The 25,039-nt window shown below is 51.1% G+C and overlaps 1 protein-coding gene across 6 annotated transcripts in view; it reads right to left on the bottom strand.

Annotated features, from left to right (window-relative positions):
• SLC9A1 (solute carrier family 9 member A1) overlaps nucleotides 1-25,039 on the bottom strand; it is a 65,284-nt gene that overhangs the window by 38,951 nt on the left and 1,294 nt on the right. The window contains exons 1-2 of one of the 6 annotated variants that reach the window (XM_065526882.2): nucleotides 8,712-9,027; nucleotides 5,908-5,993 (exon numbers count right to left, since the gene is read on the bottom strand). The exons of 4 other annotated variants lie outside the window; for them this stretch is intronic. The gene's annotated coding sequence lies outside the window, so the exon portion shown is untranslated. Of the gene's footprint in view, nucleotides 1-5,907; nucleotides 5,994-8,711; nucleotides 9,028-25,039 lie in introns of those variants that run through there. One more of the 6 variants, XM_065526873.2, reaches the window with a different exon arrangement.

Here is a 25,039-nt window from a genome sequence, read left to right as displayed (position 1 = left end):
CCTCCAGCCTGGGCAGAAAGAGGGAAACTAACTAACTGACTGACTAAATAAATAAATAAATAAATAAATAAATGCCAGACACTCCCGTGCAGATCTAGGTTCCCTGAAACCGGCAGTGTCAGGGTCCCAGAGGCAAGCTGGCAGCACTAGGGAGGCGAGAGCTTCTCCTAAGCAGGCGCCTGAGGGGGAAGCTGTCCAACTGCGCAGCATTAAGGCTCCAGGGGCAGCAGGCACTGCCTCCTGCACAATACCAGCAAGGTGGGTGAGCCCTCCTGATACTGGATCCTCTATCTCCAGGGGATGCCCTAAGGGTCTCCCATACGCTTCTGATAACAATCCAGCTGGCTGGGCTCTGTGTGTGGTGGGAGAGACAAGGCATGCTTGGAGGGCCTCTCCCTGCCTCCTCTCCCACCACACTGGGGATAGTTTGTCACCTCAGGCCTCTAGGAGCCACGAGATGTAGAGTGGATAGGAGAACCGAGCATGCTCAGATGAGGCTGCCCTTTAGAGGACACTGCAGAGAAAAGACGAGGACATGGCCAGCTGCAGGGCTTGGTCCTGGTGCCAGGAGGGCCCAGGGCTCTAGGAACAGCAATTGCAGGTCAGGCCTCTCCTTGGGGAGAAGAGGGGCAGCAAGAAGTCAGAGATTAGAGGAGGGAGGGCCCTCTGAGACCATCCAATGCAACCCCTCTATTTCACAGATGCAAAGGATGAAGCCCAGAGAGGGGATGCAACTTGGTTGAAGTTACACAGCAAAGTGGTAGCAGAGCTGGGACACACACCCAGGATGGTCCACTCCAAAACTGGTCCTTGCTTGGAATATGGTGCCAACCCCCCATTCCACTCCCACTTTTTTTTTTTTTTTTTTTTTTTTGAGACGGAGTCTCGCTCTGTCGCCCAGGCTGGAGTGCAGTGGCCGGATCCCAGCTCACTGCAAGCTCCACCTCCCAGGTTTACGCCATTCTCCTGCCTCAGCCTCCCAAGTAGCTGGGACTACAGGCGCCCGCCACCTCACCCGGCTAGTTTTTTGTATGTTTTTTAGTAGAGACGGGGTTTCACCGCGTTAGCCAGGATGGTCTCGATCTCCTGACCTTGTGATCCGCCCGTCTCGGCCTCCCAAAGTGCTGGGATTACAGACTTGAGCCACCGCGCCCGGCCCCCACTTTTTTTTTAAAACCACCTTCTATTGAGTGCCTCACTTTGATGCTCTGTATACTTCAACCACATGATTCTCCTAGCAGCCCTCTGACACAGGGATCACCCTCCTCATTCTACAGCTGAGGAAACCGGGGCAGAGAGAAATGGTCTGACTCCAGAGCCACAGCCCCAACCATGCTGCCTGCAGCTCTGAGCCCCAGTTTTCTGGACCAAATGGTGGGTATGGGGCACAGGAGCCCTGGTTTATTGCCAGGTCTGTCACTCCTTTGCTGTGTGACCTTGGTCAGGTCACTCACTAAACTGCTGGTCTCTCTAAGACCCCTAGCAGTAGCAGCGTGCCCTGGTTCTGTGTGTGCCTTGCAAGGAAAGAAGCAGCAGCTATCTGGCACATTAGTAATGGGGAATGGAGCTCCACTGTCAGTAGCTCCCCAGATTGGGTCTAGCCTGCAGGCCTCTGCTCAAAACCCATGTGCAATGCCTCAGGAGACACAGTGCAGCCCTCCAGCACACGCCACTGTGGGAAGGGAGAATTACTACCGAGCCCTGGGCCTTCTCATTTAGCCTCAGCAATGCCATGAGGTAGACACTACTGTTTCCATTTTCCAGTAGAGACATTGAGGCTCAGAGCTTAATAAACTAGCTCAAATGACACACAGCCAGGAAACAACCAAACTGGTATTTGATCCCAAAAGCCAAGCTCTGCCCTCAAGCCGGGCCTGGTAACTGCTTCCTGTTGGCACTCTGGTCCTCAGGGCACAGGTTCTAGAGTAAGAGCCCACTGGTGACAAGCTGAGCACAAAGGGCCAAGGGCTCCAGGAAGGCTGAGAGGTTGCCTGCTTGCCTACTTGTCTGTCAACCAGCCCACCCCATAGAAGTAAGTGCCCCATGCCCAGGAAGGAGATAAGGAAGGCTTTGTCAGTGCCCACTTCCGCCTGGCCTGTGCTAGCTGCTGGGACTGGGCAGGGCCTATCGTGTGAAACCGCACATGGCATTGGCACGAGGTGCACATGCCTCCCTCCAGTAGGGCAGGGGAAATAGCTGGGGCAGCCAGAACTGCAGAAGCAGCCACCACTAGGCAGGACAAGGAGGCTCAAGAATTCAGGCAGGAGCCATGGTTCTTTTTTCTTTTTTGCCACCCCGCCCCCAGACCATAGTTCTAATCAGCCCAGTCACACAGCTTCCAGTTGAAATGGGGAGGTTAATAATAATAATAGTGGCTGGGTGTGGTGGCTCATGCCTGTACTCTCAGCACTTTGGGAGGCTTGACCTGGCCTTGTGGTCAGCCTGGCCAACTTGGTGAAACCCCATCTCTTAAAAAAAAAAAAAAAAAAAAAAAGGCCAGGCATGGTGGCTCATGCCTGTAATCCCAGTACTTTGGGAGGTCAAGGTGGGCAGATCACAAGATGATGAAGGCAGAGAGTCTAGCACAGGACCAGACAAAGCGTACTGCAACATGAAGTGGGGGTACCTCCTACTATTAGAGCAGGACTTTTTCTCATCACTGTTCACTGCCACTGGAATGAGTGTCACTCCATGACCTCACCCTGAAAGCAGATACCAGGGCTAGCAGTCCCTCCCCAACCCCCACCCTGGGCCAACAGGGCACTCCCAGACAGCCCCACCTGGTTCCCTGATTATCATTGCCACGGTGCTTTCTTAATGAGCTGTGGCTCCAGGGAAGGGCGGAAGCTGGAGCACCAGGAGCCATTTCAACTGCCTGGTACCTGGTACTGCACTGTGACGTGGTAGCTAAATACCCGGGACAGTGGGGCCCAACTGGCCCAGTACCATGGAAATCTTATCATGCCAAATGCTTCCTGGGAGGGAGCAGGGTGGGTGAGGCAAAGGCCTAGCCCATGCCCGTCAGGGTTTCATTTCCTGATTTTCTTTTTTTGAGACGGAGTCTCACTCTGTTGCCCAGGCTGGAGTGCAGTGGTGTGATCTCAGCTCACTGCAACCTCCATCTCCCGGGTTCAAGCGATTCTCATGCCCCAGCCTCCCCAGCAGCTGGGATTACAGGCATGCACCATCACACCCGGCTAATTTTTGTATTTTTTAGTAGAGGTGTGGTTTCATCATGTTGCCCAAGTTCCATCCCCTCTCTGGGCTTCATCCTTTGCATCTATTACTTGCTGGCTCTGTGACCTTCTCTGGGCTACAGTTTCCTCACAGATAAGATGATGGGGCTGGGTTAACTTCTCAGAGATTTCCTGGCCTCAAGTGACCCACCCGTGCTTGGCTTCCCAAAGTGCTGGGGTTACAGGCATGAGCCATCACACCTGGCCCATTTCCTGATTCTTGATGTCAACCTAGGTTGTAATCTCGTAAGTATGGGGGCTCCCTCTTTATCTTCTTGAAGCTGAGGAGACCCAAACACTGAGCTAGAAGAAGTGTAAGAGACTACTCAAAGCCAGGACTTCATCTAAGAGGTCAGGGGGTGGGGTCCTAGCTTGACTTCTTGGGGATGGGAGTGAGCCTGGTGGGAGCAGGGAACTAAGGCCCAGGTTTGGAGGTAGTTAGGACAGGAAGGGTGCTGTGCCCTATTGGGTCAGCATCTCCCGCCCCATCCAAACACCCACTCTCCTGCCTTCTTAGACCAAAGGATGTTGGGCACACTTCACTGCCTGGAAGTCCCTCAGCTAGGGATGGGGAGAGAAGAACTGGAGCACTGGACATTTTTTTCTCTTTTTTTTTTTTGAGACAGAGTCTCAGTTTGTTGCCAGGGGCGCCATCTCGGCTCACTGCAACCTCTGCTGCCCCGGTTCAAGCAATTCTCCTGTCTCAGCCTCCTGAGAAGCTGGGATTACAGGTGCCTGCCACCACACCTGGCTAATTTTTGTATTTTTAGTAGAGACAGGGTTTCACCATCTTGGCCAGGCTGGTCTTGAAGTCCTGACCTCGTGATCTACCCACCTCAGCCTCCCAAAGCGCTGGGATTACAGGCGTGAGCTACCGTGCCCGGTCTGAGCCCTAGACATTTTCTAAAGTGCCTTTCCACTGTAGCAGGAAGCCCTACAGTTAAGAAGTGAGTTGGTCAGAGCTAAGCTCTGGCCCAGAGACAGTGAGAACCCTCCAGGGGAGTTCCCACTGCCCAGGAAGAGGCACAGTGCAGACTTCTGGGAGTCAGAAACCCTTGGTTCAGTTTTGACTCTATTACTTGCTGGCTCTGTGACCTTCCCTGGGCTACAGTTTCCTCACAGATAAGATGATGGGGCTGGGTTAACTTCTCAGAGATTTCCTCTAGCTCTGACAGCCCACGATTTTACATAATAACCAGAACACATCACTTTTCATTTTGCTTTGTTCTTTCATGTACATTATATCATTTAAACCTCATGGTATCTCTCTGAGGGTCCTCCTACGTTAAAGATGAGAAAACCAAAGTTCAGGGCATTTCAGCCTGAGAACACACCCAGAAAGGGAGCAACAGAGCCAAGATTTGCACCCCAGGTTCCGGAAGCCAGATCCTGGGTTCCACCTAGAAGGAAATCTGCCCAGCCAGGGTGAAAGGCCGCAAGTGACTGGTTTCAGGGTCCATCCCAGACTCTCAATCTTGAAGCTATTCCCTTGATGCAGATAAGGAAACTCTTTCAAAAGATCCGATTTAATTTAAAAAGTTAAGCTGCAAGAGTACAGACAGCATGATTTTGTTTGTTTGTTTTGAGAGCAAATCGCTCTGTCACCCAGGCTGGAGTGTAGTGGTGCAATCTCAGCTCACTGCAACATCTGCCTCCCGGGTTCAAATGATTCTCCCACCTTAGCCTCCCGAGTAGCTGCGACTTCAGGCACGTGTCACCATGTCCAGCTAATTTTTGTATTTTTAGTAGACATGGGGTTTCACCATGTTGGCCAGGCTGGTCTCCAACTCCTGACCTCAGGTGATCTGCCTGCCTCGGGCTCCCAAAGTGCTGGGATTACAGGCATGAGGCACCATGCCAGACCAGCATGGTTGCTTTTATGCCAATTTTTTTTTTTTTAGGCAGAGTCTCGCTCTGTCAGACTGGAGTGCAGTGGCACAATCATGGCTCACTGCAGCCTCGACTTCTTGAGCTCAAGCAATCCTCCTGCTTCAGCCTCCCAAGTAGCTGGGACCACAGGCCTGTGCCACCATGACCTGCTAATTTTTTATTTTTGTAGAGACAGGGTCTCCCTAGGTTGCCCAGGTTGGTCTGAAACTCCCAGGTTCAAATGATGCTCCCACGTTGGTCTCCCGAAGTGCTGGGATTACAGGGGTGAGCCACTGCGCCCGGCTTAACATTTTTTATGAAAAAGCGGTTCACACCACTGTAGAGAAAAGTCCAGGATGAACTATTCAGAGTGCTCAGCCCGAGAAGCAAGGGAGTAAAAGGGGTATGACTTGCATTTTCTTCTTTATATACTTAAGCAGTGTTTGAATTTTTTTTATTTCTTCCTTTTTTCTGAAAAAAAAAAAAAATCTGGAGGGAAAATGTTCTGAGCACCTGCTCTGAGTCAAAATTCAGTATTAAACACTTTACTGTCACAGATTATTTCATTTAATTCTCACAAAACCCTATGGAGTACAAGAATGCTCAGAGCAGCTTTATTCACAATTGTCAAAAAAAAGGGAACCAATCCAAAAGCCCATCAACAGGAGAGTGAGCCAACTGTGCTGTATTCATACGCGGTAACACCGAACAGCAATAAAATGAACAAACCTCTGCTACATGTGACAGTGAAGAGGAATCTCACAGAGAGGCTGAGCAAAAGCAGCCAGACACACAAGAGTACCTATGATTCCATTCAGATGAAGTTCAAGAACAGGTAAGATCAACTGATGATGATCCAAGTCAGAATTGTGGTTACCCCAGAATTATCTGCAGAAAAATGACACAGGTCAGATAATCAGCCTATAGGCATATAGCAGGCAGGTAGTGGAGCTGGGATTCAGACAGGTCTGTTGGACTCTGCAGTCTCTATTGGCCCCTGACTGCCCAGAAGGATGCCTTGAATCTCCACCTGCAGAGCCTTCTGGGCCCCTCTAGAGGCAGTCTTGCTCCTGGCTTCAGAAGTGGGGAGCCCCTTCTCCTCAGTGCTAAGCACCTGTCCCTGTGGTTCAGTCACATGGAGACCTGCTGCTTAACTAGCAAGGGGACAGCAGCCAGGTCCACGACTCAAGCTCTGGTCTGCTGGGAGCAGGGGACAGGAGGACTGCTCTGTGCCAAGGGAGGATGCCCAGTGCACACTCACCACTCCTAACTAACCCTGGCCCACAATACAGGAATTTCCAAGCAAAGCTGGGACTGGGCTTGGCCCCACCCACTGGGCCACACTGCCTCACACTTTCCCCAGCTCTTGTAGACTCAGAAAAGTCAGACCCTTCCAGTCACCCTAATCCCTATCCTCAACCGAGGACAAGACCAGGAGTTTTGAGGGACTCAGCTCCCCCAGAAGCACCTGTATCTTCCTGCTCTAAATTCCCAGCCCTGCCCAGGCTTCCCTCCCTCCCCTCTGAAGGGAGCCACCACCTGCTGCTTGGCACGGATCCCCCTCTCCGGCTACATCCTCTCCACTCTCCCCCCAACTCCTACACAATCCCTGTCCCAAACAATTTCCTGCAGTTTCCCATCTGATCAGTTTCTCAGGAAGGATAATTATCCATGGAAGGAGGAGGCGGAAAATTCCCAGAGCCAAGAACACTGGGGAAAAAGCTTCATCTAGTCCCTTCTCCATCAGCCAGGAAAGCCCTCATCTTAAACACAGGCCAGTCATGGTCCATGGCTCTTCCAGAACCTCTGCAGTTCCCCCATCTTCAGGAAAGAGCCCACGCTCCTCTGCATTTAATCCAAGGCCCTCTTGATCTGTTCTAACTTCGGTTTGGGCCTCACTGCCATTCCATTGTAAGTGGTAGTGCCAGATGGAGCCCCATCTGCCCCCAGGGCCCACCTGCAACGTGCTGTGTCCCTGCGGCACTTCAGCCTGCCTTGTGTTTTAGCTGTTTACGTGTCTGTCTCCCACACACAAGTGTCAGCGCTTCCAGGGTGGGAACCACCAACCACGCAGCTGTGTCTGCTGCATGGTAGGTGCTCAGAGGCAGGCTGAAAAGAAAGTGGGACAGGCAGGAGGCCGCCTCACCTCTGCAGAGGGAACGATGTGGGAAGAAGGACCACTTATAGCATCACAGGAGAGCCTGGACTAGAGGTCGGGGAGCTGAGCTCAATGCAGCTCTGTGGCCCTTGAGCAAGTCACTTCCGCCCCGGCCTCTGCTTCCTCTGTGAGCTGAGGGGGTTGGGACAGGCTCTGTCATCATGTCAGACATTTAGAAGCCCTTACTGCTAGGTGCTCGCCACAGCATTCTCATGTAACCGCCACACCTTTGCACACGGGGACCACACAGCTGCAAGTGGGGGAGAGGGGTTTCAGTCCAGGTCTTTTGATTTCCTAACCCCTTATCTTTTCCTCCTGGACTCCTGCAGTCTCTAGGATCCCTCCCAGCGCTAAAGTCTGGTTCTGATTCTAGGTCTGCCCTTTCCTGAGCTGACAACTCCCAGGTCATGACCATAGGGTTCAGCAGGGAACAGGCATGTCCAACCCTGGTGTCCACCAATGCCACATCTCCCACATGACAGGTCTGGTGACTGTTTGCCTGCAGGCGCTGAGGCTCACCAAGGGAGGGGTGGCCAGCAGGAGTCCAGCAGAGCCTGGTGACCACTCAGCCCCTCCCTCCCCCACGTGCCCCCGACTCCACGCCCACTCTGCTCCAGCACCCTGCTCGCCTCTCCCTGCTAGCTGCTCTCCTAGGCTGCAGCTTCCATCTCACTGCTGGCTTGGCCAGTGCTGCCTGTCGGGAAGCTTTACTCTGTTGCCCTCATAGACCCAGGCTGAGCTGCTGGGAGAGGCAGGGCACTCTGGGGCCAGCCCAGGGCCTGAGCCGACTCTATCACACCCCTAAGCTGTCCGCACATCCCTCCCCAGGTCAGACCATGTTATGCTACTCAAGAGCTTTTGAGGCCAGGCGCGGTGGCTCAAGCCTGTAATCCCAGCACTTTGGGAGGCCGAGACGGGCGGATCACGAGGTCGGGAGATCGAGACCATCCTGGCTAACATGGTGAAACCCCATCTCTACTAAAAAATACAAAAAACTAGCCGGGCGAGGTGGCGGGCGCCTGTAGTCCCAGCTACTGGGGAGGCTGAGGCAGGAGAATGGCGTAAACCCGAGTGGCGGAGCCTGCAGTGAGCTGAGATCCGGCCACTGCACTCCAGCCTGGGCGGCAGAGCGAGACTCCGTCTCCAAAAAAAAAAAAAAAAAAAAAGAGCCTTTGATGGCACCATACAGCACCATGAATCCTAGCCCCAGGCCCACGGGCCCAACATGATCTGGCTTCTGCCCTCTTTTCCGTTCTCACACGACGCTTCCCTTCTTCCCCCGCACTTCAGGTTCCTCAAACACACCCTTCTCAGGGGCCCTAGTCTTTGGAAGATGGGCTCTTCTTGTCCTTTGGGTCTCAGCTCAGACGCCAGCTCCTTAGAGAACCCTTGTTGGCCATCCAGCAGCCCCACCTCTCCCTCATGTCTGCCTTCTTCAGGACACTTACCACTGCCTGACACTGCTGTGTCCACATCCAATGCTCCATGCTGGCATGGGAGCTCCCTGACATCAGGAGCCTCTTCTGTCTTGTTCCTGGCTGTGTCCTCAGATCCAGAATAGTGTCTGACATGGGGGCAGAGGCAGTTGGTGGGGCGCGTGCTGCACGTTAGACTGGACAGTCAGGGAGGCCTCTCTGAAGAGATGACGTTTGATGTGGGACCTGAATGAGAGCGCCGGCATGCGGCAGTCTAGGGGCAGTGCTCCAGGCTGGGGAACGAGCAAGTGCCACAGCTGTATGGAGGAACGGGCCTGGCAAGGCAGATGTGCATGAGGGACACAGGAAGGCTGGTATGACTGTAGTAGGGGAAAGGGTAGAGGGGCATGAGGTGGAGAAAGGGGTGGGCCACGCTTTCCTTGCATTTTCTAGCAGGTTCATCAGGAAGCATTTGAAAGGTTTTCAGCAGGGGGAACACCATGCTCTGGTTTACAGGTCTCAAAGCTCCCTGTGGCTGCTCTGTGGAGAGCTGCCTGCAGGCAGACAGCAGTGGAGCCACAAGACCATTCGGGAGGCCCGGGAGTCACCCAGGTTGGAGATGCTCATAGTGGAGATGGAGTGAAGGGGCAAGCCTTTGACAAGTGTGGTTGTGTCTGCCACCAGTCTGAGAAGCCCTGGCCAAGTCTACACCCCTCTGGAGTTCCAGATGCTTCATCCAGCCCCACCCACCTACCTAGTCTTATTTCTCACTGACTCCTCACCCAGACTTTTCCTGCAGCTGGCTGGGCCCCCTAACAGGTGCCTGTTCATACCCAGTACTCAGAGCTTGCAAAGAGCCTTGACCACTGTCATGGTCCTTGCCTGATTGGTCACTTTCCCTCCCTCTTAGAAGGGTCTGGTGAAGGTGTTTGCACAAAGATCTCTGCTCCATGCTCATTCCAGCCACATTTCCCCCCTCCCTAAAGGTCTCCTGTTCTTTGAGGCAACAGCACAGCAATTATTGAGCACTTAATGATTCCCTGTTTCACTTTCCTAAAGTAGCTGTAAGCTAAATAAAGCTAGAAACCATGACTCGCACCTTCGGGGCGTCTCATAGTGCAGAAGACAATGATGCACTAAGCGAAACCCTCAGAACAAAGCCAAGCACTGGCAGGGTCTCAGTAAGCGGTAGGTAGCTCTGTCCTCACTGCCTGTACCAGGGCGACAGCCATCACAGGTGCTCACTGCCCCACAGGTGCAGTTAGCTTCTCTGCCCAGCCAAACAGGTGAGTGAGGCGTGTTTGGGGATGAGGTGGAAGGGTTGGAAACATCACAATGAGTTTCAGAAGCAAAGGTCAATGGTTCTGCATGATCTATGGCTCTGCATCATTCACGTCTCTGTGTCCTTCTCCAGTTCTCCCCTCTGTGTGAGCTAAGCACACTCACTCTTTTTTTTTTTTTCTTTTTGAAACAGAGTTTTGCTCTGTCGCCTAGGCCAGAGTGCAGTGAGGCGATCTCGGCTCATAGCAACCTCCGCCTACTGGGTTCAAGCCATTCTCCTGTCCCAACCTACCAAGTAGCTGGGATTAGAGACTTGCGCCATCACACCTGGCTAATTTTTGTATTTTTGGTAGAGACGGCTTTCACCATGTTGTCCAGGCTGGTTTGGAACTCCTGACCTCAAGTGATCCGCCCATCTCAGCCTCCCAAAGTGCTGGGATTACGGGTGTGAGCCAACGCACCTGGCCAAAACACTCATTCTTAACTTTGAGGACCCAGCTCAAAGCTCTGGGAAGCCTTCCTGACCCATCCACCTCCACTCCTCCCTCCTGCGCACCAACAGCTCTGCAGGCTCCTGCTGCAGCACTTCACAGCACATCACAAGTGCCTGTTTACATGCCAGCCTCTCCCTTGAGGCTGGGATTATATTTATCCATCTTTCCATCTTCAGTACAGTATTTATCAGCACGAATCCCATTGCTGAACATGTGTCTCCCCACCTCGCAACTAAAGAACAAACTCAGACAATTCAGCTCATGGTCTCACTTGCACCCCCAACCTCAGTACTCAGCTTACCCCAATGCCCTCTAGTCCATATACCTAAAACCATCCTCCAGTGCTTGACCCCACCCTCACCTCTTCCTTTAAGGCTCCAGGAATAGTAGCAACTGCCATTACTGAGCACTTTTAATGTGCTCAGGGCTTTACAGACATCAACCCCTTTAGACTGGGGAAACTGAGGCTCAGACAGGATGATGTAGCTTAAAAAGGGCACACCTTCTCCCCTTAATACTGGCATCACTCACCTAGCACTTATCATAGCTGGAACTATTTTTAAAACCATCATCTGTTCTGCAAAATTGAGTGCTTTTATAGCTACACATCAAGTTGTCATACAAAATCACGCTTTGCTCATTAAATGTTTCAGGCGATCAGTCTTGCTACTCCAGCTAGGTGGGGTAACATAACATAAATGTTATGTCGGAGAAATAGCACAGGACTTGGAAGGGGAAGCCCTGGAGTCCAGCTTAAACTGTGCCACAGTTAGGCTATATGACACTAGGCAAGTCACCTCCACAGGCCAGGCACGGCAGCTCACGCCTGTAATCCCAGCACTTTGGGAGGACCAGGTGGGGAGATCACTTGAGGTCAGGAGTTCAAAACCAGCCTGGCCAACATGATGAAACCTCATCTCTACTAAAAATACAAAAATTAGCCAGGCGTGGTGGCACAAGCCTGTAATCCCAGCTACTTGGGAGGCAGGAGAATCGCTTAAAGCAGGGAGGCAGAAGTTGCAGTGAGCGAAGATTGTGCCACTGTACTCCAGTCTGGGTGACAGAACCTCCATCTCAAAATAAAAAATTAAATAAAAAAATTTTTATGTTTTTTTTTTTTTTTTTGAGACGGAGTCTCGCTGTGTCGCCCAGGCTGGGGTGCAGTGGCGCGATCTCGGCTCACTGCAAGCTCTGCCTCCTGGGTTCACGCCATTCTCCTGCCTCAGCCTCCGAGTAGATGGGACTACAGGCGCCCGCCACCACGCCCGGCTAGTTTTTTGTATTTTTAGTAGAGACGGGGTTTCACCATGTTAGCCACGGATGGTCTCGATCTCCTGACCTCGTGATCCACCCGCCTCGGCCTCCCAAAGTGCTGGGATTACAGGCTTGAGCCACCGCGCCCGGCCAAATAAAAAAATTTTTAAACCAGGATAAGTGACTTGCCCAAGGTCACGGTGCTACAAAGTAGTGAAGCTGAGATTTTAACACAGTTCTGTCAAGCTGCAAAGCTTGTTTTTCTAAACACCATGCCTGTGGGCATGTTTCCAAAGGGACCTGCTCTGGGGCATTCTTTTGCAATCCAGAGGTTCTGAACCAAGTAGAAGCTTCTGGTTGTGCCCAGTGAGATTTCACTCAAGTATCTCATCTAAATCCTACATATACTTCAAGGCCTAGCTCAGTGATCACTTGCACAGCCTCCCGGGATCTTCCCAGGTACGAAGTTCTCTCTCCCATCTCTAAATTCCCATAGAATTCTACCTGTACTTCAAATCACACCCCCTTTCTACTGTCTGACTGTTCTGCATCTGAACCGCATTTCTCAAACAAGGCGTTGAGCTCGGTAAGAAAAGCAGTTCTCATGCATCTCTGCACCTTCCACCAGCAAGGCAGGTAGGGCTCAGTCAGGGAAGAGGGTGGGGTAGGGTGCCTGCTCCCCCTCCCCCATCTTGCTGTAATCTGAGTCTTAGGCTTTGCCCAGCTAGGTGAGTTGGCCCCACCTCACGCTGGCATAATGCCTACCTGGTACAGCATCCAGATTCCTGTGGGCCCTGGCCACTGGGGAGGTAAGATCTTATTCCCTGGCTTGATGACAAAGATGCTATAAAAAGTACAGCACCCAAGCACAACACTGGCTTGTGATGGATTACACGACCTGAGGGATTCAATGCGTGAAGGCAGAAGCCTCTGGGCTGGCTCAGAGGTCCTAAGACCTGTACTTGGCTCCCCTGTAAGGACCAGTGTAAGGACCAGTGGTTTCTCTGCCAAGGACAGCTCCCTAATAGATACCCCAGGAAGAAGCTGCCCTTCTCTAGGCTTAAAGGGCCCACTGGAAGAACTGAGATTTGCCAGTGCTACCAATATCCAAGTCAAAAACCACAGCCCCTCCTCTTGATCCACTGTCCAGGTCTTACTGCCTAGAGACGCCTGAGTTAGTTAACAGAGCAGGGAAGATGCCTGCCTCTGCCATTAATTCATGTGTGGCCTGGGGCCAATCGTCTCCGACCTCAACTGGAAAAAGAGAACTTGATCAAAACATCTCCATTTCCCCTTTGGGCCTGGGGGTTACAAGCTATGATAAGGATCTTTCCATCTCTAACATTCTAGAATTAGAATATCCTATACTTTCACTCCCAGAAGCAGAGTGAGAACAGAGAACAGGGACCTTCAGTCCAGGAAACAGCAGAGGTCAGTCAGGGCTTCCTAGCTGTATTCTCAAAGCCTGTCCACCTTCAGAGGCTTTCTCTTGCGTCTGCTGCCTCAAAGGTGGCTGCTTCCCCGCTAGCAGAACCTCAGAGATGTGCCTGGGCCCTAGCCGCTTTAGGGAAATGGGCAGGAGGTCTGAGTCACCTACTGGGTGTGAGCTGGGCTCACCATGGCAACCCAGCAGACCCAGAGGGCATAAAGAAGCCAGTACCTTCCCTGCCTGCACAGTGTAGGCGGAGCATGCTGCATCTGCTTTGATTTCCAACCCAGAAAAGTTTTTCTCTACTTTAAGGACTCATTTTCCTTTCCCTTCTCTCAGGACACAGCTTACTCACTCTAGGGTCCTTCTCCTTGCCTGGAAGATATTCTGCAGTCCCCCAGGCAAACCCTACTCATCCCAGAATTAAGTACCACCTCCTCCAAGGATTCATCCCAGACCAGTTAGTCCTATATCCTTCTTCAAGTTCCCACCGCATAAAAGGCAGAAGCTCTTAGCCTTCAGAATCTGTGTCTTACACATGACAATCAACTGTGTTAAAAAAAAAAAAAAAAAATCTGAGTCTACTATGGGCCTTCTCCCTTGATAAAATCACATATATACAACTGTCTGCAGACTATTTTGGGAGCTCCACAAACTTTATCATGGACTCAGAAACAATCTTAGAAACCTAGATCCTAGAAGAACAACAGATCAGATCATCCAGTCCATCCTCTCACCTAAACCAGAAGCCCTTAGCAACCCCTCCTGAATGATGTTCCTCTTCTACCCCAGCCCATCTCTCAAGGCCACCTCCCTTAAGAAGCTTCCCTCATCTCTCCTCCTTTCCTCTGATTCCCCTGAGCATCCAGCCTGAACCACCCAATTTCCCACCTGTGCTTTCTCCCTTGTATGTTGTCTCACTTCCCCAGCAAGACGGCTGGCTCCCTGTGGGCTCATTTCTTCAACCCTGTAACCCTCAGCTGGACTTAGAGATGACCGTGATCTGTACTTGTACTGAATTCTGTGCTTTGAAGCCAGGGCTCACTGACAGCACTGGCCTACTCCCAAAGGACAGAGCTGCGGAGTTTTCCGTCTGACGGCCTCACAGTCTGCTTAGGCCTCAACAGAACAGGGGCTTCCCTGGAATGACTGCCTTTCCCCAGAGAGCCCTTCAAGATGAAATTGACAGATAGGGAAACTAAGGCCCAGGAAGGCAAACACAGCTTAGCAAAGGTCAATATGCAGGAAAGAGGCGAGTTAGGACTAGGACCCAGGTCCCCAGTTACCAGCCTAGAGCTCTTTTCCTTTATGCAATGGCTTTATGAAAACTAAATTTGCCCTGCATGCACACATACTCACATACTCAATATATGCATGGAGAATTTCTAAAAAAGATGGACAAGACAGTAAACAGTGGTAACCTCTGGAATGTATGACAGTGGGAGTGGTCACAGAAGTAATGAGAGGGACTTTTCCTTTTCACCTCAATACCCTCTGTACTGTTGGGTTTTATTTTTGTTGTTTTATTTTGTTTTTACCATTGACATGTTTTATTTATTCATATTATACAAATAAACCTGCCATAGAAAGGAGATTCTGGCCCAGCCCACCCATTCCCAATACACATAAAAGCAAAGAGAAGCCATAAGTAAACCTGTCCAGGTACAACTATAAATTAACAAGATTGCCTTCTTGTATGGTTTACAGGCACTGGTCTCATTAATTTACAGTCACAGTGCAGTTTATGGCTTGAGGAATCTTCCCAGGAAAAGCTTAATTCAATTAGGGCTCTCGGCAGCTCCCCAAGGAAGCTCTGGTATCTTACTTTTACTTACACAAATTGAGGGCAGACCAAACAGATCCAGATCTTCCCAGAGAGACCCCACCCAGCCCAGAGAGGATGCCCTTGCAGACCCTCCATTAGAGCCAAGCAGAGGGAGGTGGCCACGGCAGCACCATGTAAACACTGACTGGCGCCTAAGGCATCATTCTGTGAGTGTCCTCCCAGCAAGCTCAGTTAAACTCCCTGGCTTGGCAGTCTGGTGCCAAGGAGCCTCTGCAACCTTTGCTCTCCCTCCTCTCTGAGCAGTCAAACTGGTTTCTTGTCTGCCCTAGGGCTTTGCAGGGATCCTATCTTTACACTGAAGTCAATCACATATTCATTCATGTATTCCTTCCCCAAATATTTATGGAGCCCTTACTCTGTGCCAGGCACAGATAAGAAAGTGAACAGGCTGGGCGTGGTGGCTCACGCCTGTAATCTCAGCACTTTGGGAGGCTGAGGTGGGCGGATTACCTGAGGTCAGGAGTTCAAGACCAGACTGGCCAACATAGCAAAACTCCATCTCTACTAAAAACACAAAAAATTAGCTGGGTGTGGTGATGTGCACCTGTAATCCCAGCTACTCCAGAGGCTGAGGCAGGAGAATTGCTTGAACCTGGGAGGCAGAAGTTGCAGTGAAATGAGATCACGCCACTGCACTCCAGCACTCTAACCAGGGTGACAGAGCAGGATTCCATCTCAAAAAAAAGGAAAAAAAAGAAAGTGAACAAAGGCCCTGTCCTCAAGAGGCTGACATTCTTATGGAAATTGGTACTAAGTATGGCCTGCTTATCTAATTCCTTTCCATCTTTCAAGACTCAGACTCATGTTCCACCTCCTTTGAGAGGCCTTCTCTAAACACCCCAGTCCTCAGGGACTGCTTGCTCCCTCTGCACTTTGCCTCTGCCAGGAGTCTGCCCAGCCCTGGCAGGCTGGAAGCTCCTAAAGAGCAGGGCCTGGGTTTACTCTTCTTTGTTCCTTGATGGCCATATGCTAAATGCCTGCTGGCTGATTTCAGCTGACCTGCCTCTTCCACCCAGGATCTTAGTGAGCTGCTCTTGGTCCCAGCTGGCTGGTGCAAAGACACAGCCTCTTCCAGCTTCACTTGGCAAACGGCAAATGCTATGCAAGTGTTAGCTATTTATTGGTTTTGTGAACTTGTGGGCTCTAACACACAGCTGTGATATCACTCCTCCGCCTTCTATGGCCTGGTCTCAAATAGGCTCAGCACTGTGGAAAGGCCAGTCTGGGCTTAGGGGTAAGTGCTCCCCAAGGGACAGGGAAGGGGGCCTGGGAAGGAACAGAGTTTCTCATCCTGAATCTCAGTTGGAACTGCTTAAGGACGTATCTTTTCAGGAAAGAACGTGCTGGGGTAATTTGGGGGAATTCTGGATTCTTGGCAAGTAGTATAAAAACTCAGGGCTCAGGTCTGGCCTAATAGACCCCAAAACTGGCCCTGTATATTAGATGAGCTTTAGGGGGAAGAAAATGAAGTCAGCATGATCCCAGGGAAGCGGGGCAGCCCACTGATCCAGGCCCAACCCAAAACTTAGTTCGGTTAAAATTAGATTAGCCCATAAGATTAAAATACCAACATATAATCACGGGCTGCTTTAAAGTATCAGTTGATGTTTATCGGCATCTAGAGACAGTTTGGCCCAGTGCAGTGTGTGCAGACAACCTTGGGGAGACATGTCTGACTCAGACATTTGCAAGGGGAGCGAGTGCTGCAAAATGAGGCCCACACAGGCGATGGATGACTCAGGAATAACCCAGGTCCTGGGTATGCTGAGCGAGCCTTCTCTCCCTGCCTCAGGAGGAAAGGGGGCAGGTAAGAGAGGCGGTGAGGAGGAAAGGAGGCTGTGTACGGGCTGGCATTCCCAGAGACAGCCTCAGACCCCCAGCTCCAGTTCCCTGTCACTCCTGTATTTTTCTGCATGCTGCCACCTCCAAGAAAGGTTATTTGCTTCACAGTGGGACTTGGAGTGGGTAAGCTTTTTCCCCAAACCCAAGAAGTGATCCAAGGCTCAAAATACTAAAGCCTTTAAATCTCCCCCAGCCGGGCGCGGTGGCTCAAGCCTGTAATCCCAGCACTTTGGGAGGCCGAGACGGGCGGATCACGAGGTCAGGAGATCGAGACCATCCTGGCTAACACAGTGAAACCCCGTCTCTACTAAAAAATACAAAAAACTAGCCGGGCGAGGTGGCGGGCGCCTGTAGTCCCAGCTACTCAGGAGGCTGAGGCAGGAGAATGGCGTGAACCCGGGAGGCGGAGCTTGCAGTGAGCTGAGATCCGGCCACTGCACTCCAGCCCGGGCGGCAGAGACTCCATCTCAAAAAAAAAAAATAAAAATAAAAATAAAAAAATAAATAAATAAATAAATAAATCTCCCCCAATTCAAAATGATTATGGGAAAAATTAAATTTCTAAACTGAAAAAGCCCTTGGAATCAGGGCATGAGGATGAAAAGAACACAGGCTCTGAAGTCAGACAAATCTGGGCTTAAACCCCAATGTTTTCTAGCTGTGCAAGTACCTTTCACAACCTCTAAACTAGGTATGAATAAGTAGCAGCTTAGCCAGATGTGGTGGCCTGTGCCTGTGGTCCCAGCTACTCAGGAGGCTGAGGTGGGGGGATTGCCTGAGCCCGGGAGGTTGAAGCTGTGGTGAGTGGTGATTGCGCCACTGCACTCCAGCCTAGGAGACAGAGCAAAATCCTGTCTCAAAAATAAACAAAGTAAAAAATTAGTAAGTGGCAGCTAATATAATTAACAAGTATTTAACAAATACATCACCAATTATCAGCTGGGCGCAGTGGCTCATGCCTGTAATCCCAGCACTTTGGGAGGCCGGGACAGGCAGATCGCCTGAGGTCAGGAGTTCAAGACCAGCCTGGCCAACATGGCAAAAACCCATCTCTACTAAAAATACAAAAATTAGGCCGGGCACAGCGGCTCATGCCTGTAATATCAGGACTTTGGGAGACTGAGGTGGGCAGATCACCTGAGGTCAGGAGTTCGAGACCGGCCTGGCCAACATGGTGAAATCCGGTCTCTACCAAAAAAAAAAATACAATTAGCCAGGCACAATGGTGGGTGCCTGTAATCCCAGCTACTCGGGAGGCTGAGGCAGGAGAATCACTTGAATACGGGAGGCAGAGGTTGCAGTGAGCCAAGATCATGCCTCTGCACTCCAGTCTGTGTGACAGAGCGAGACTCTGTCTCAAAAAACAAAAAAGAAAAGAAAAACAATACAAAAATTAGCTGGGGGTGGTGGCACGTGCCTGTAGTCCCAGCTACTTGGGAGGCTGAGGTAGGAGAATCACTTGAACCCGGAGGCGGAGGTTGCTGTGAGCAGAGATCATGCCACTGCACTCCAGCCTGGGCGACAGAGTGAGACTCCATCTCAAAAAAATAAAAATAAAATAATAGGGAGCCAGGCATGATGGCTCATGCCTGTAATTCCAGTTACTCAGGAAACTGAGGCAGGAGGGTCATTTGAGGCCAGGGATTCAAAACCAGCCTGGACAACAACATTGGAAGGCCCCCATCCTCCATCTCTAAAAAAAAAAAAAAAAAAAAAAAAAATGAAAAATTAAGTATCTATAATATCAATTAGAAAACAGGGGCTCAGGCCTGGAGCGGTGGCTCACACCTGTGATCCCAGCACTTTGGGAGGCCAAGGTGAGCGGATCACCTGGGGTCAGGAGTTTAAGACGAGCCTGACCAACATGGCAAAACCCCATCCCTACTAAAAATACAAAATTAGCCGGGTGTGGTGGCACATGCCTGTAATCCCCACCACTCAGGAGGCCGAGGCAGAAGAATCGCTTGAACCTGAGAGGCAGAGGTTGCAGCGAGTTGAGATTGCACCACTGCACTCCAGGCTGGGCAACAAGAGCGAAACTCTTGTCTCGAAAGAAAAGAAAAAAGAAAACAGGGGCTCAGAGAGCCTTGCCTAAAGTCACACAGCTGGGCAACAGACAGCTGAGACTAGATCTCAGGTCTCTTGACCTTTCACCCCATCCTGCATGTTCTCCATTGTAATCATTTCTCTGCCTCCTTTTCTCTCCTAGAGGGCATACAACATTTTGGGGGAAAGGATAAGTCCTCCATTTCAAAGATTTGCTGTTCCACAGATAAGGGCTATGAGAATGACAGTCCCCAGTACGACTCTGGCCCTCATCCTCCTTCATGCAAATACAGGTATGTTCAAGCTGTAGAAAAGAACTTGGAGCTGAGCCAAAGCTGTCAGGGCTCCAGAGCACCTGGACCCTTTAGCCCTTCCTTCCTACAGAAGGAACAGGTGTCCCTCCTGACAACAATCCAGGTTACCAATGTGGATGTGTCTGGTCATTTACTCTCCTCAAAGCCCCTTTAAATCGCTCATCCCCCTTGATCCAACAAGAACGCAGCATGTTGGCCTGGCAGGAGAGAGTTTGGCCTTGAGTGATTAGTCCCAGGCTTGCTAAGTGACCTCAGGCAGGTCACAACCGAAGGCTCAGTTTCCTTAGATGTAAAATGAACACATCAATACCACACGCTATTCCAACCCACAGGACCACTGAGAAGATCTAAATTAAAGATTGTACATGCAAGTGCTTTGGAAACAAATTTCAGTGCTAATGAGAAGTACTACTAAACTCCTCCTGCCTTGTAGAGCTAAACAAAGTTGTGCCACCTGCTCCCAACAGAGGCTGCCTCTCAGGGGACTCTGCTGGGCCCTGAGGGTAACCAAAAGTAGCCTGTCACCTTTCCTGATCAGAGGCAGGAGGTCATAAGGTCAGCCACCCCTTGTGGCTAAAGGAGATCACCCTTTACCTGGCACTCCCCTGCCCAAGCAGGGAAGAAGCAAGCTCTGGTCTGATGGCTGAGAGGGCCCTGACAGAGAGATGGCAGGCAGGGTCGCTGGCAGAGAACAAGGGATAGGCCCTACCTGAATGCAGGATTCGGCTGCATCCAAGGAGACTCACAAAAACAAAGGACAGGCGCACAGCCAGACACAGAACACCTACAGCTTTCTCAAGGCAGGGACAGGGCTCCCACCAATGACACGCGCCCAACTCCTAGAGGGAGTCCTACAATTCCTGAGTGCAGGTGCAGCGAGCTGGGAGCTTCTCAGTGCAGGGCTGTGCGCATCTGCTGCAGGGAATGCCAGAGGCAGGAGATGCAGCTGCACCCCTCTAGGAGGCTATGCCAAGACTCGAACAGACAATAAATAGCGATTCAACATCACTGATGATAACCTCTCTAAGCCATTTCCTCATCTGCAAAACACAGACATCTTTTATCTCTTATGATTTGAGTAAGGATTAAATAAGATTGCTTTTATAAAGTGCCTGACACTACTCTGCAGATACCAAGTGGCAACTATTATTAAAACACACACACCCGTTCAACACGGGAGATGTCACAGGGCAGGCAAGGCCTCATGCCAATGTTATGGATAAACAATAAGGGAAAAGGGTTTGGGAGAGAAAGAGCAAGTGACTGCTGTGGGTTGGGAGGACCTCCCAAAAGGGGAAGAATCTGCATGGCCCTGAAAGTTACTACAGTGAGCTGGGCATTCTACCAGGCGTTCCCACATTCAGCCTCTACACTGGTCTTAAGGATGAGGCAAGTCAGGTTCAGAGAATGAGGTGCACGGACCTTAAGGTTCATGGTCACACAGGTACCGTGAGGCAGGGTCAGGAGCAGAACCCAGGGCTTCTGACCACGTCTTTCCTTTATACCAGGGCTGGATGCCATGGGGCTGGCTCGGAAGGAGAGAAAAGGCAAGCTTCGTGGGTGCTCAGCAGAATGAAGTCTGGGCAATCTGACCAACTAAGCCCTCTAAGTGCCTTGGCACTCCTAGAGACACATGTCCTACCTGAAGCCTTCCTCCAGTCCCCAGTTGACCTCCCTCCCACTGTTCTGCAGTCAGTCTGCTATTTTCCCAAAGAGAAAAAGGTCATCTCTTCCTTTTCACAGAGTCCTATCTGGGCTTCTTGAGACAGTTTCAAGGTGACCTTTAAGCTATTTGTTCTTCTCTTCTTTTGAGAAGTGAGAGAGGCACCTTCTAGTGTCACTTTCACAGGAAACCAGTTGCTGGGTCTGATATCCATGCATGTCAAGTGGGCAGTGACCACATCTCCCCTATTCACAGACTTAATCTACAGAGGAGATGGCAGGATTAGCCTTGCAAAGACCAAAACCAAAAAAAGCTATAAGACGTAAAGGGACAAAATAAGCCTTTTGTGTCCCTGGTCAGGAGACAAGATGAATACCTGCTTTATGGGCTCCTGGGCCTCTGCCAGGCATTCCGGGTCAGGAACATGGGTAAACAAATGCAGGAGATGCCAGTGCTGAGCTGAGTTACAGTGAAGCTCTCCCTTGGAACAAGTACTAGCCCGGGAGCCAGGTGAACTCGGAACAAAGCAGAGTTCATGCAGGGTCCAAAGCACAATGTGGGGTGGGGAATGCATCTAACTCCTAAGGCTTGGGGTCATTCCCATAGTTTTCCCAATAGCCTAAATCCTCTTCACACCACTAGCCCCTCCCCAGCAAGGACAAGTAAGAATTCCTGACTGTTGGCCGGGCGCGGTGGCTCAAGCCTGTAATCCCAGCACTTTGGGAGGCCGAGACGGGCGGATCACGAGGTCAGGAGATCGAGACCATCCTGGTTAACACGGTGAAACCCCGTCTCTACTAAAAAATACAAAAAACTAGCCGGCCGAGGTGGCAGACGCCTGTAGTCCCAGCTACTCGGGAGGTGGAGGCAGGAGAATGGCGTGAACCCAGGAGGCGGAGCTTGCAGTGAGCTGAGATCCGGCCACTGCACTCCAGCCAGGGTGACAGCGCAAGACTCCGTCTCAAAAAAAAAAAAAAAATTAATTAAAAAAGAATTCCTGACTGTTGAGGGGAGAAAAAAGGCCCAGAGAGGGAAGGTGACTTGCCTAATGTCACCCACTGAGTCAGAGGTAGACTAGAACCCAGAAGCAACTGTTCTAGAACTTCAGCTCCCACCCTGCTCCTCCCACCCCAGTCTCTGCAAGAGTCTACCTGAGGCTCTGCTCCATGGTTAGGGTAGGAAGGAGAACTGCACAAAGTACTTTCTATTCTTAAAGGAGGGGTAACCTGCAAGGGAAGCAGCTGCCATAGATGACAGAATGAGGGCTCCAACGGAACTCCTACCCACGCTGGGGTGTTGAGAGAATAGGCAAGACCCCAAAATCAGCTCCCAGGCTCTTGGGTATCTGAGAGTGCAGACGGAGCATGGCCTCAGCCCCCCACCCTTATCCCCACAAGGCAGCTGGTGCCATCTTCCCTCCTGCCATGACCAGCTCAAGTGAACAGTATAGAACACATGGAAACCCTGATACCTTAAGGAAGGACACCGGTGGCAGCCTAGGTTTGAGAGATTTGTAATCCTTCAGCTCAGAGGAAGGTTGTAGGAGGCTGAGGTAGGGATGCATTTGCTGTAGGTGGTTAAAATATTAACAGGGGCAGATGTTACTCATTGAATGCTTCCTGTATATACAAACTCAGTTTTATGTGCATTAATTTATGTAATCATCACATTAATAGCACTGTAACTGGATACTATTAGTTCCCATTTTTAAAAGATTTATTTATTTATTTATTTAGAGACGGGGTTTCACTATAGTTGCCCAGGCTGGAGTGCAATGGCGCAATCTCGGCTCACTGCAACCTTCGCCTCCCGGGTTCAAGTGATCCTCCTGCCTCAGCCTCCAGAGTAGCTGGGATTACAGGCGCCCACCACCATGCCCAGCTAATTTTTTATAATTTTAGTAGAGACGGGGTTTCACCATGTTGGCCAGGCTGGTCTCAAACTCCTGACTTCAGGCAATCCACCCTGCCTCAGTCTCCCAAAGTGCTGGGATTACAGGCGTGAGCCACTGCGCCCAGCTTAGTTCCCCTTTTATACATAAGGAAACCGAGGCTCAGAGATGCTGCTAAGTGGCAGAGTGGTAGCTGAATTCTACACTGCAAAGGGGAAGCTGGGAAAAATGGGCTTTCATTTTTGAGGCCTGAACAGGGGGTCTTCAGATCTTTGGACCACCTTTCTCTCCACTCATGGCCAGATGCTAGAGCTCCTGTTTTCAGAGGCAGAAAAACGCCTTTCCATGGCAGAGACAGACTTTTGGAAAGGAGACCACGTCCAGCCTCATCATTTCACAATGGGAAAACTGAGGTCCAAGGCTGAGTGACTTGCCAGAGTTTCCAGAGTCAGTGGAATGACAGAAATATCACACCTAGAAGGGACCACCAAAATCAACTGACGGGTAGGGAGGCGTGACTGGTCCAAGGACAGAGGGAGGTGGGAAGAGAAGCCGGGTTTTCCTCACCTCTAGACTGATATTGTTGCCATGGCACCGTCTCTGCTCTCCAGCTGCCCAGGGTCCCGGGCACAGCACTTGGGTGGCGACAAAGCAGGCCAGGCCAAGCTGACCTCATTAGCACTAGAGATACCACGCCTGCAGGGACAAACTTCTGACTGCCTAGAGTGGGGTCTCTGTAGTCATGCTGTCGTCCCACCAGCAGCCACTGAGACTCAAAGCGTGTCTGCCAGCCCTGAATGCCCTAATAGAATGCCAGGTGTGGTGGGCAGGTGAGGGGATTGGGGACAGGAGGCAATTTATAGATTGCACTTGTGAGGTCTCCTCCTGGTCTTACACAGTCAAATGACATCACTGTCACTTCAGCTTCTTACAGCAAAATCAGATGACATTTCATGACTCAATTGGTATGGTAAAATTGAGAGTCTTACCCATTTCACAGGTGAGGGAGACCTGCAGAAAAAGGCCTCAGCTATTCAAGGTCATGCATTTATGTCGGAATCAGTACACATGGTTCCCCTTGTCCAGTCCTTGATTTCTCTCCAGGAAGCTAAGTGCCATCAGGGTATAGGTGCTGATGGCTTAGTTCCATGTAAGGCTCTGCTACTGTGACTAGCTTGGCACAAGAGCCCTGCACCAGGAACCCAGCTCCTGGATCTATCAAATTAGAGGCACCACTTTCCTCCCGCAGCACGTCCCAGAGTCTGCCTCACACCAGCCCAGCAGCACCGCTCAGCTCCTGCACGTCCTTGGGAGAGGTGGAAGGTTTCCTGCCAAATCCCCAAACCCAAATCTCAGGCAGAGGGGACAGCAGAGTCCCAGGACCTCACGCCTTCCACAACCAGCTGGGGGCAAGCTGAAAATGCAAAGGCAGCTTTCAAAGGCCCCCTGAACACCACTTCCAGGGACTTCTGGGCTGTGTAGGCTCCAGTAAGCTACCCCAGTCACTCAGCAGAACAGAGCGCTCAGGCCTAGCAGGGAGACCGACACTCTGAGAGGGAATAACTTGTCTATTTCCTTCTCCCCAAAAGGTTTCAAAGTCTCTTCAGGCCTGAACATCCCTAGCCTCCCCCTATGTACCTCACCTACTTGATTGAGCAGCAGACCAGACAGCACCCTGAGACACAGCCAGGCAGCGACCTGGCGGTGAGCTGGGGTCGGACCAAGCCTCAACCTCCTCTACTCTCCCTCCACTCCCAAAACAGACTTCAGAAATTTCCAGGGCCCCTTGTCCCACAGATCCTATAAAGTATGGCATTCCTGGACCGGAAATTGACTCAGGGGCTCCTAACTAGCCTGGGCAAGGAAAGCTGACAGATAACATTCCGGAGATGAAGGAAAGGTGGGAATATGGGGATCCCCTGTGTTCCACCACACTTGTAAGTTTCCTGCCCAGGTCTCCACTATGCTTAAACTCCTCAAGCAGGCCAAGTAGAAATATACTCCCTCCTGGAACACACTCCAATAAAGCCGGTCATAAATTGCACTGGTTGCTGTTGACAGAGCAGAATGTGCCACTTGCCAGAAGACACTCCTTTCTGTCTCACATACAGCAGGGTGCCTGGCTCTCCTGGGGATCTGGCCCAGCCAGAGAAGACTTGCCAGTCGTGGAAGCCTTACTGAAGGGAGCTAGGATCAGAAGCATCCCATCCTCTAAACCTGCTCTCTTCTGTGCACAGTGCTGGCTCCCATCTTGGGAAGCCTCAGGTCACAAATCAGAAGTCACAGAACTGGAGCTTGAGA

Source organism: Macaca fascicularis, chromosome 1, assembly GCF_037993035.2.
Source record: "Macaca fascicularis isolate 582-1 chromosome 1, T2T-MFA8v1.1".
NCBI lineage: Eukaryota > Metazoa > Chordata > Mammalia > Primates > Cercopithecidae > Macaca > Macaca fascicularis.
Note: the sequence above shows the minus strand (reverse complement) of the source record. Positions and strands in the feature narration are given on the sequence as shown.